Below are 12,959 nucleotides of genomic sequence, written 5' to 3'. Positions count from 1 at the left end.
AATTAAGGACACAAACTGTAAGGACCTGGCACACAAGATTAATAAGAGGTGGCAAGAATACACAGAACTGTATGAAAAAGGTCTTAATGACCCGGATAACCATGATGGTGTGGTCACTCACCTAGAGCTGGACATCCTGGAGTGTAAAATCAAGTGGGCCTTAGGAAGCATCACTATGAACAAAGCTAGTGGAGGTAATGGAATTCTAGCTGAGCTATTTCAAATCCTAAAGGATGATGTTGTTAAAGTGCTGCACTCAGTATGCCAGCAAATTTGGAAAACTCAGCAGTGGCCACAGGACTGGAAAAGGTCAGTTTTCCTTCCAATCCCAAAGAAAGGGAATGCCAAAGAATGTTCAGTCCATCGTACAATTATGTTCATTTCACATACTAGTAAGGTTATACTCAAAATCCTTCAAGCTAGGCTTTGGCAGTACATGAACCAAGAGCTTCCAGATGTACAAGCTGAGATTAGAAAAGAAGAGGAACCAGAGATCAAATTGCCAGCATTTGTTAGATCATGGAGAAAGTAAGGGAATTCCAGAAAAACATCTATTTCTGCTTCATTGACTACACAAAAGCCATTGATTGTGTGGATCACAGCAAACTGTGGACAATTTTTAAAGAGATGGGAATACCAGGCCACCTTACTAGTCTCCTGAGAAACCTGAATGTGGGTCGAGCAGCAGCAGTTAGAACTGGACATGGAACAACGGACTGGTTCAAAATTGGGAAAGGAGTATGACAAGGCTATATATTGTTGCCCTTCTTATTTAACTTGCATGCAGAGTACATTGTGCGAACTGCCAGGCTAGATGAATCACCAGCAGGATTCAGGATGGGATAAATATCAATAACTTGAGATATGCAGATGATACCACTCTAATGGCAGAAAGTGAGGAGGAACTAAAGAGCATCTTGATGGGGGTGAAAGAAGAGAGGGAAAAAACTGGCTTGAAATTCAACATTCAAAAAACTAAGATCATGGCATCCAGTCCTATCACTTCATGGCAAATAGATGGGGGAAAATAGAAAAAGTGACAGACTTTATTTTCGTGGGCTCCAAAATCACTGTGGATCCTCACTGCAGCCTTGAAATTAAAAGATTTTTGCTCCTTGGAAGGAGAGCTATGACAAACCTAGATAGCATATTTAAAAACAGAGAGATCACTTTTGCTGACAAATGTCCATATAGTCAAAACTATGGTATTTCCAGTAGTCATGTATGGATGTGAGAGTTGGACCATAAAGAAGGCTGAGCACCAAAGAATTGATGCTTTTAAATTGTGGTGCTGAATAAGACTCTTGAGAGAGTCCCTTGGACAGCACGGAGATCAAACCAGTCAATTCTAAAGAAAATGAACCCTGGATATTCATTGGAAGGACTGATGCTGAAGCTTCAATACTTTGGCCACCTGGTGCAAAGAGCTGACTCATTGGAAAAGACCCTGATGCTGGGAAAGATTGAAAGCAAAAGGAGAAGAGGGTGGCAGAGGGTGAGATTGTTAGGTAGCATCACTGACTCAATTGACATGAATTTGAGCAAACTTTGAGAGATCATGAAGGACAGAGGAACCTGGTGTGTTGCAGTTCATGGGGTTGCAAAGACTTGAAGACGACTTAGTGAATGAACAATGAAGTCATATTGATAAAGGCATTTGCACCATTGTTCATGCTTTTTGAGTAAACCCGGTCCATACTTTATCAACTCAGAACTGAGAAGCTGTGTTCTTTAAGGAATTGCTGTGAAGAATGCAACTTGCAGTGCCACCTCTCTTTTTTTTTTCCCCTCTTGGCTTTGCTCTTTTATTGCTGTTCAGGTGCTCAGTCGTTCCCTTGATATCTCCTGTTTTCTTGAAGAGATCTCTAGTCTTTCCCATTCTATTCTTTTCCTCTATTTCTTTGCCTTGTTCAGTTAAGAAGGCTTTCTTACCTCCCTTTACTATTCTCTGGAACTCTGCATTCAGTTGGGTATATATTTCTCTTTCTCCCTTGCCGTTCACTTCTCTTCTTTCCTCAGCTATTTGTAAAGCCTTCTCAGACATCCACTTTGCCTTCTTGCATTTCTTTTTCTTTTTGATGGTTTTGGTCACTGCCTCCTGTACAGTGTTACAAACCTCCGTCTGTAGTGCTTCAGGCATTCTGCCTACCAAATCTGATCCCTTGAATCTATTCATCACCTCCACTGTATAATGATAAAGGATTTGATTTAGGTCATACTTGAATGTCCTAGTGCTTTCCCCTGCTTTCTTCAATTTAAGTCTGAATTTTGCAATAAGGAGTTAATGATCTGAACAAGCCCCAGGTCTTATATTTGCTGGCTGTATAGAGCTTCTCCATCTTCACATACAAAGAATATAATCAGCCTGATTTAGGTGTTGGCCCTCTGATGATGTGCATGTGTAAAATCATCTCTTGGGTTGTTGGAAAAGTGTGTTTGCTATGAGCAGCATGTTCTTTTGACAAAACTGTTAGCCTTTGCCCTGCTTCATTTTGTACTCCAAGGCCAAACATGCCAGTTATTCGGGTTATCTCTTGACTTCCTACTTTTGCATTCCAATGTCAAATGATGAAAGGGACATCTTTTTTTTGGTGTTATCTAGAAAGTGTCATAAGTCTTCATAGAATTGGCCAGTTTCAGCTTCTTCTGCATCGATGGCTTGGGCATAGACTTGGATTACTGTGGTGTTGAATACCAAGATCATCCTGTCATCTTTGAGACAGTACTTGCACCCAAGTATGGCATTCAGGACTCTTGTTGACTATGAGGGAATACTCCCTTTCTTCTGAAGGATTTGAATTAAATTCGCCCATTCTCATCCATTTTAGTTCACTGATTCCTAAGGTGTTGACGTTCAGTCTTGCCATCTCCTTGCTTGACCACTTCTTTACTGGGAAACGTGAACAATGGTGCAAATTCCTTTATCATTATGACTTTGCTCTTTCCCAACACCTAATGAAGGCTCTTGATAAGATTGATGATCTTACCATCAATTAGTGATACATAGTTTAGCACAACTTAAAACCATATTTAAATACTGCAATAGACTGTAAAATATTAGAGCCCACTGTCACAAAAGACTGGATTGGAATATACTTTCCACCATGCCCCAAGTGGACACAGCTCTCCAGCTTTTTTCAGTGTGAAATGCCAGTCAGTTGGCTGGTGAACTGGCAGTGGTCTTCAGTTATAAATATCTCCACAATGTTGGTTCATGCTCAGTTTGAAAAGGAAGACATTATTTTTGCGCCTCTTCTTTTAATGTGGTTGGCAAATGGTAGACATAATTTTTGAAGAATCTGAAGCATAGTTTTTATCATGTTTTCACGGTTACCATCTCTGTTGTTTTCACCCTTCTCCCAGTGAATACTTTTATTAATGCCCATATGTACAGTCACATCAGCATTGAAGCAAAAATATGGAGGGTTCCCACATACCCCTGCCTTCCCATAGCCTCCCTCACCAGCAGGATCCCAGATCAGTGTGATATAGTTGTCATCATCAATGAACCAACAGTAATACATTGCCAACCAAAGTCTGCCATTTACAGTAGCGTTCACTCTTTGTGTTACAGATTATATGGGCTTGAATAAATGTATAATGTCATGTATTTACCATTATAGTATCATATGGAATAGTGTCACTAAACCAAAAGAAGAAATCAAATTAAAGAATTAATACAATACAGTAGAGAAATAAAACATAAAATAAAATTCTTATACTAATTGTGAGCTACAGTATGACAGAGTTGAGACCAAACATATTAGTCTTATCAATAAATGTAAATGGGCTTAGCTCACCTATTTAAAGAAAAGATTTTCCACTGGACTCACCAAGGAAAATTCAACTATATCCTGTATCTAAAATAAAATTGTTAATAAAGGCTAAAAATAAAGGGATAAGCAAAGAGTTACCAAGCAAGTGGAAATAATGTTAATAAGAAAGCAGATGTAGAATATCTATATAACTTAAAAAAAAAAACACCTTTTAGGTGGGAAAAAAAGGATACTTTTTAATGCTAAAAGCCAAAATTTACAATGGACATAAAACATTTATGGGTATCTAGGTACTAAATTATTCAGCAACCACTTTTAGAAAGTAAAATTCACAAGAGATGCAAAGGGAAACACAGAAGAAAAAACCCACTAATAGAAAAATTTAACATAATACTCTCAGTGTAAGACAAATCAAGTTAAAAAAGTAAACGTGTTGAAGATTTAAACAACATAATCAATAAGGATATATATCACACTCTGCACGCAGACAACAGAAAATACACTTTCTTCTTTTTTAAAAACTTTTTATTTTGTATTGAGTATAGTCAGTTAACAGAGTTGTGATAGTTTCAGGTGGATAGCAAAGGGACTCAGCCAAACATACACATGTATCCATTCTCCCCCAAACTCCCCTCCCATCCAGGCTGCCACATAACATTGAGCAGAGTTCCCTGTGCTATATGGTAGGTCTTTATTGTTTATCCATTTTAAACACAGCAGAGTGTACATGTCCATCCCAAACTCCCTAACTGTCCTTTCCTGCCATCCTTCACATTTTTTAAGTGAATATGAAACATTCACCAAAAAGAAAAGATCCTGCGTAAATTGAATTTCTTGAAAATAATAATGAAAAATACCACATAACAGAATCTGTGGGATACATATAAAGCAATGATCAAAGGAATATTCAAAGCCTTAAACACTTAATAAAAGTTAAAGAGGGCAATAAGTAAATTCTCAATTTAAAAAGCTAGAAAAGGAACAAGAAATAAACTAGAATATAGCAAAATGAGGAAAAACATAAAGATAACATTGAAATTGAGAACAAAAAAACCAATAAAGTTAATGAATAAATTAATTATGTAAGCCATTACCTAACTCAAGAAAAAAAGGAGAATGCACACATACACAAATAATTTCCTAGAAGATTAGTTTACCAAAATTGATCTTATTAGATTGGCTTATATCAGAAAAAAACTTCCTCAGAAGAAAGAGAAAAAGTTATTAAAGAACAAGAAAAGTACCAGGACCAGAAAGTTTTACAGGGAAATTATGCCAAACCTTCAAAGACCAAATGGTCCCATAAATGCTCCACAAATTGTTCAAGAGTATTGTGAATAAAGGAAATCTTAATTGTTTTTACTATGAAAATATAATTTCAATACCTAAACCTGAACAGTACAGAAAATTACAGACCAATATCACTTATGAATAAGGATATAAAATTACTAAATAAAATATTAGAGAATAGAATCTGATAATACATGAAGAAAATAATATACCATGACCAGGTGGGATTTATCCCAGGAATAAGGACGACTCTATATGAGGTAATCAATTAATTTAATAGCCCTGTAAATAGATCTGAGGAAGAAAATCATATAATTATAGATTCCGGAAATCTTTCACAATTGTCAACACTCATTTCTGATAAAGTCACTCAAGGAAAAGGAATTGCTGGACATTTTCTGAAAATATATGGTTTTGTCAAGTATAAATATTCATTTGTCTTAAGGCCAGCGTAAGGAGGAAACATTAGCACTGTTTCCACTAAGATTAGAAGCAAAGCAAGATTACCAGTTATCCTATTATCATTCAAAAATGTGCTAGAAATATTAGCCAATACAAGTAGACATGAGAAACCAATTCAAGGCATAAGAATGGGAAAAGTGAAGCTGTCTCTATTTGCAGATGATATATTAATAATTATGGACCTAGAAAGTCCTAAAGAATTAATGGTAAAACAAATAATAAGAGATTTCAGAAAGCAGCAAGCTGTCTAAGAATATACAAAGAGAAAACTGTATTTACAATAGCAACAGTCCTTTGGGTCACAAACATGACTGAAGAGATCTAGTACACAAATACACACACACACACACACACACAAAGAAGATAAAATGCTTAAGAATAAATTTGACATGAAATATGCAAAATCTTTATAAGGAGAACTGTAAAACCTTCCTGAAAGATAAAAATAACTTGACCAAACAGAGGATAAGGAAAAATTTTTAATTTCAAATAAGTAATATAATCACAATGAAGAGGGGTGGAAGAAGCAAACCCTGATCACTCTGAACACAGTATTGCAACAACATGCTCTTGGGCTAAAAACAAAATAACTCTGAACAGATATTTAACTCATTAGCAGACCTCTCTTTCTGCAGAAGCATAGGTTAGCAATTCTGAAATCATTTTTTGTGTGTTCTAAGGTTGAGCAAATAAGTTGTGGATAGTGGGAGTCAGGTTTTGTATTTTGAGAGAGGGAAGCTGCCGTCAGAGTGAAAGAAAAGAATAGAATGAACTCTGCAGTATTGGATTGTGATTGGAGATATAGGTGTGAACTCGAGTTCTAATACATATACGTACATAGCACATACACATGTAGTAACTAGATAAAGATCTGCATGGATTATATATCTGTATTGTGCACATGAGGGTATATGTATATGACATATTTGTCTATATGTATGTGTAAACACTCCTCAGCTCTGTCCTCTGAGAAGGCAGTTGAAGCAGTTGCACCCCAGCCGCAGTGAGCACACCTAGAGCCAAGATCTTTGTTTCTATACACCCAAATTCTCCACTTAAAAGGAAGTAGAGAATAGGGTGTATATAGTCCACAAAGAAATGATTGAGGCAGGTGAAGTATTAGAACCTTGTTATGCCCCAAAGTAAGAATGTGCTTATGATAGGGAAATGTCAGAATGGCAGAGGATCCAGTTTTAAGGAACTCCAATTGACCAAATCTGGGATGATATAATCATTAAAATACTAATTTAAGTTCTTTCCTGGCTGGAACTATGGAGGGTGCAGAAGAGAAGAAAAAGAAGTTTCCTGCTATGCCAGAAACCCCTAAGAAAAAGAGAAAGAATTTCGCACAGCTTAAGATCAAGTGCCTGAGAAAGACGCTTGCCCAAAAGATGCTTCGAAAGGCAGGGAGGAAGCTTATCTATGAAAAAGCTAAGCATTACTACAAGGAATACAGGCAGATGTACAGACTAAAATTCGGTTGGCTAGGATGGCACAAAAAGCCAGCAACTTCTATGTACCCGCAGAACCCAAATTGGCATTTGTTGTCAGGGATTAGAGGTATCAACAGTGTGAGCCCAAAGGTTCTAAAGGTGCTTCAACTCCTTCACCTCTGGCACATCTTCAGTGGCACCTTTTTGTAGCTCAACAAGGCTTCATTTAACATGCTGAGAATTGTGGAGCCATACATTGCATGGGGGTACCCAAACCTGAAGTCTATAAATGAACTGATCTACAAGCATGGTTATGTCAAAATCAACAAGAAGTGAATTCTCCTGACAGACAACACATTGATTGCGTGATCTCTTGGGAAATAGGGAACCATCTGTATGGGGGATCTGATTCATGCTGGAAAACATTTCAAAGAAGCAAACAACTTCCTGTGGCCCTTTAAATTGTCTTCTCCATGAGGTGAAATGAAGAAAAAGATGACCCATTTGGTAGAAGGTGGGAGATGCTGGCAACAGGGAAGACCAGATCAACAGGCTTATTAGAAGGATGACCTAAGGTATCTACCAGGATTATTTTTATAATTTGGTCAGTTAATAAACAATTGAAACAAAATACTAATTTAAGTAAATAATGATAGTAAATTTAATACTACTGAATAAAGGCTCCATGTGCTACACCAGTATAAATGAACAAGTAAACAAATAATGAAGAAGGGAAAGCTTTAGTATAATAGAAAATGCACTAATAAATGTAAAAGGAATGATGGAATTAGAAAATCACCTTCTGCCAAATCATCATAAAAATAGTTGTTACAAGCAAGAATTGTCTGTGAATGCTAAAACTAATAGATGAAAGTTTGAGACTAGAATAGGCTAATAGAGTTTTGCCAAGAGAGCACATTGGTCATAGCAAACAGCCTCTTCCAACGACACAAGAGGAGACTCTACACATGGACATCACCAGATGGTCAGTACCAAAATAAGACTGATTATATTCTTTGCAACCAAAGATGGAGAAGCTCTATACAGTCAGAAAAAACAAGACTGGGAGCTGACTGTGGCTCAGATCATGAACTCCATATTGTCAAATTCAGACTTAAATTGAAGAAAGTAGGGAAAACCACTAGACCATTCAGATATGACCTAAATCAAATCCCTTATGATTATACAGTGGAAGTGAGAAATAGATTCAAGGGATTAGATCTGATAGACAGAGTGCCTGAAGAACTATGGACAGAGGTTCATGACATTGTACAGGAGGCAGGGATTGAGACCATCCCCAAGAAAAAGAAATGCAAAAAGGCAAAATGGTTGTCTGAGGAGGCCTTACAAATAGCTGAGAAAAGAAGTGAAAGACAAAGGAGAAAAGTTATACCCATTTGAATGCAGAGTTCCAAAGAATCGCAAGGAGAGATAAGAAAGCCTTCCTCAGTGATTAATCCAAAGAAATAGAGGGAAACAGTAGAATGGGAAAGGCTAGAGATCTCGTCAAGAAAATTAGAGATACCAAGGGAACATTTCATGCAAAGATGGGCATAATCAAAGGCAGAAGCACTATGGACCTAACAGAAGCAGAAGATATTAAGAAAAAGTGGCAAAAACTATACAAAAAAGATCTTAATGACCCAGATAACCATGGTGTGATGGTGTGATCACTCACCTAGAGCCAGACATCCTGGAATGCGAAGTCAAGGGCTTTAGGAAACATCACTAAGAACAAAGCTAGTAGAGATGATGGAATTCCAACTGAGCTATTTCAAATCCTAAAAGATGATGTTGTTAAAGTGCTGCACTCAATATGCCAGCAAATAGCCAGGACATGGAGACAACCTATATGTCCATCAGCAGACAAATTGAGAAGAAAGCTGTGGTACATATACACTATGGATTATTACTCGGCCATTAAAAAGAATACATTTGAATCAGTTCTAATGAGGTGGATGAAACTGGAGCCTATTATACAGAGTGAAGTAAGCCAGAAAGGAAAACACCAATACGGTATGCTAACGCATATATATAGAATTTAGAAAGATGGTAATGATAACCCTGTATGTGAGACAGCAAAAGAGACACAGATGTAAAGAACAGTCTTATGGATTCTGTGGGAGAGGGCAAGGGTGGGATGATTTGGGAGAATGGCATTGAAACATGTATAATATCATATGTGAAATGAATCGCCAGTCCAGGTTCAATGCATGATACAGGATGCTCAGGGCTGGTGCACTGGAACGACCCAGAGAGATGGAACAGGGAGGGAGGTGGGAGGGGGGTTCAGGATGGGGAACACTTGTACGCCTGCAGTGGATTCATGTTGATGTCTGGCAAAACCAATACAATACTGTCAAGTAATTAGCCTCCAATTAAAATAAATAAATTTATATTAAAAAAATATGTCAGCAAATTTGGAAAACTCAGCAGTGGCCACAGGACTGGAAAAGGTCAGTTTTCATTCCAACCCTAAAGAAAGGCAATGCTGAAGAATGCTCAAACTACCACACAATTGCACTCATCTCACACGCTAGTAAAGTGATACTCAAAATTCTCCAAGCCAGGCTTCAACAATACATGAACTGTGAACTTCCAGATGTTCAAGCTGGATTTACAAAAGGCAGAGGAACCAGAGATCAAATTGCCAACATCCGTTGGATCATCACAAAAGCAAGAAGTCCAGAAAAACATCTGCTTCTGCTTTATTGACTACACGAAAGCCTTTGACTGTGTCGATCACAATCAACTGTGGAAAATTCTTCAAGAGATGGGAATACCAAGCCACCTGACCTGCCTCTTGAGAAATCTGTATGCAGGTCAGGAAGCAACAGTTGGAACTGGACATAGAACAACAGACTGGTTCCAAATCAGGAAAGGAGTACGTCAAGGCTGTTTATTGTCACCCTGCTTATTTAACTTATATGCAGAATACATTATGAGAAATGCTGGACTGGATGAAACACAAGCTGGAATCAAGATTGCTGGGAAAAATATCAGTAACCTCAGATATGCAGATGACACCACCCTTATGGCAGAAAGTGAAGAAGAACTAAAGAGCCTGTTGATGAAAGTGAAAGAAGAGAGTGAAAAAGTTGGCTTAAAATTCAACTTTAGGAAAACTAAGATCATGGCATCTGGTCCCATCATTTCATGGGCAGTAGATGGAGAAACAATGGAAACAGTGAGAGACTTTATTTTGGGGACTCCAAAATCACTGCAGATGGTGATTGCAGCTGTGAAATTTAAAAATGCTTATTCCTTGGAAGGAAAGTTATGACCAACCTAGACAGCATATTATAAAGCAGAGACTTTGCCAACAAAGGTTCGTCTAGTCAAAGCTATGGTTTTTCCAGTAGTCATGTATGGATATGAGAGTTGGAATATAAAGAAAGCTGAGTGCTGAAGAATTGATGCTTTTTCACCGTGGTGTTGGAGAAGACTCTTGAGAGTCCCTTGGATTGCAAGGAGATCCATCCTGTCCATCTTGAAGGAAATCAGTCCTGAATATTCATTGGAAGGACTGATACTGAAGCTGAAACTCCAATACTTTGGCCACTTGATGCCTCATTTGAAAGGGCCCTGATGCTGGGAAACATTGAAGGCGGGAGGAGAAGTGGACCACAGAAGATGAGATGGTTGGATGGCATCACCGACTCAATGGACCTGAGTCTGAGTAAACTCTGGGAGTTGGTGATGGACAGGGAGGCCTGGCATGCTGCGATTCATGGTGTCACAGAGAGTCAGACACCACTAAGCAACTGAACTGAACCAAACTAAGACTAGGATATTTGCATTGTCTCCAAATATATCGCAGCAAGCTGCCTTTTATTTACAAAGGGTAAAGCAGTAACTAAGTGGAGAAACCTGACAACACCATCTTAAGGTTAAGGTTTACATTGCTCTTAATGGGGCCATTATGCACTTCTGAATATACTACATAGAGAAGAGGCCAGAGTAATGTTTGTGTTATGCTGTCAGAGGTGTGCGCCCTTAATCTAATCACAGGGACACAAAGGACAATTCAAAACATTCTATGAAATGCCTGGCCTGTGGAAGAACAGACTCAGGAACCATCAGATTAAAGGAGACTGAAACGTCATGACAACTGAAAGCAGTGTGTGATTTTAGACTTTTTTTTGCTATAAAAATATCATTGGGACACTGGACAAAATCTCAATAAGATTTTATAGATTAGATAATAGAAAGTGAAAGTGAAGTCGCTCAGTCGTGTCCGACTCTTTGCGACCCCATGGACGGAGGCTCCTCCATCCATGGGATTTTCCAGGCAAGAGTGCTGGAGTGGATTGCCATTTCCTTCTCCAGGGGAACTTCCCGACCCAGGAATCGAACTCAGGTCTCCTGCATTGCAGGCAGACGCTTTACCGTCATTTCCTGACTTTGACAATTTACTGTTTACATAAGAGGATCCCTTATTTTTAGGAAATACATTGAAATACTTAGTAATAAAGGAACACTTAAACACTTTGGGGAAAATATGTGTACTTATGTGCATTTAGAAAAAGAAAAGACAGTTTAGTAAATGTTAGAATTATGAGAATCTAGGTGAAGTGTATCTAGGAATACAAAGAATCCTTGCAACTGTTCTGAAAGTCTGAAGTTATGTTTGATGACTTCACGGTTTGAATTTTGGTACACTCCTTTATAATTTATTCAAATTAAGAAATTAAGCATTAGCATGATGGAATGGCACTGAAAAAAGTGACTATTAATTCTGCATATCATATCATATTTATCTTATAACCATGATTGCAAGTGGCACAGTGGTAAAAGAATCCGACTGGCAGTACAGGAGATGCGGGAGACACGGGTTTGATCCCTGGAGTTGGGAAGATCCCCTGGAGAAGGGAATGGCTACCCACTCCAGGATTCTTGCCTGGAGGATCCCATGGACAGAGGAGCCTGGAGTCTATGGGGTTGCAAAGAGTCAGACATGACTCAGCACATACTTTTTAAAACATGATTGCAGTAGTCACAATAAAGTGCAAGCATATGTCTTTGCAACTGTAGTAAAACCTGGTCTGTGTCTTTCAGGTGTGATGATCTAGGGTTGGCTGGTATCAGCCACATTATACACCAAGATAGTGATTTCAGTCACTCTCACATAAACTGGAGGAGGGGAAGGCAGCTGGGCAGCTGTAATTCTGTTAGATTATTGGAGCTTATTATTACTGGAGCTTACTGAAGTCAGATAATGGTTCCTCACATTTGCTGACTGCTCTGTGGCTATGGAATAAACAACTCTGATGGCCGTTTAGTCATCATTCTACTAGAGTCATGTCCCCGAGGAAAACCAGTGCAGTAAAATTTTAGAAGCTAAATGTTTAACTTTCCAGGCTGTCTGTGCAAAACAAAGCAAGGTTCACAGAAGCAAGCTTCCTTGTTCACTAAACACTCAGCCCAGAAGAACTGAGAGATTGCACATGTCGCTGTGAACCTTGCACTGTCAGATTTATAAACTTCACAAACCAAAAATAGATTCTGTGGTTGATCCAAAAACTTACAGCCTCACGAAACCTTTCAGATGTTAATTTTCGTTCCTACTCTGTTCTGCTGCATATGATCGAATCAGGTTGAGCTGATTTGAGCCTGGGAGAAGAAATATTGCCTCTGTAGGATTTTCTAGGACCTCTGAAGGAAGATACCAAATAACCAGTTTGGGTAGGTTTTAGGATCCTCCAGGGGGCACCAGAACATTCCAGTGTAGTTGATCACATTTCATTAAGCCCAGAAAGGCTAAAAGTTTTACCTTGTTATAATTGATTCACCTACTGTAACTTTCTCAGTTCCACCAACACTTTTTTCGTACATTTGCTTCTTTTTTTCTTTTTTTTCATACATGTGCTTTTACAACATTTATGAGTTTATGGAGTGTTTCTGCCTCTGAGGAGGCAAAGGAAGGAAAGAGATCATCTCTTGGATGAGCCTTAGAAACCAGAGCCGTGTCTCCTCGGGGTAAATATGAAAGCTTTCA

At 38.4% G+C, this 12,959-nt stretch overlaps 1 protein-coding gene and 1 pseudogene across 15 annotated transcripts in view; both read left to right on the top strand.

The window, feature by feature from the left end:
* ICA1 (islet cell autoantigen 1) overlaps positions 1-12,959 on the top strand; it is a 164,479-nt gene that overhangs the window by 76,522 nt on the left and 74,998 nt on the right. The gene's annotated exons all lie outside the window — the stretch shown is intronic.
* On the top strand, positions 5,248-7,925 carry LOC120877995 (annotated as a pseudogene).

The sequence above is a fragment of the Oryx dammah genome, unplaced genomic scaffold (assembly GCF_014754425.2).
Source record: "Oryx dammah isolate SB20612 unplaced genomic scaffold, SCBI_Odam_1.1 HiC_scaffold_18, whole genome shotgun sequence".
NCBI classification, from domain to species: Eukaryota; Metazoa; Chordata; class Mammalia; order Artiodactyla; family Bovidae; genus Oryx; species Oryx dammah.
The sequence above is the reverse complement of the archived record's forward strand: the minus strand, read 5'-3'. Positions and strand labels throughout refer to the sequence as shown.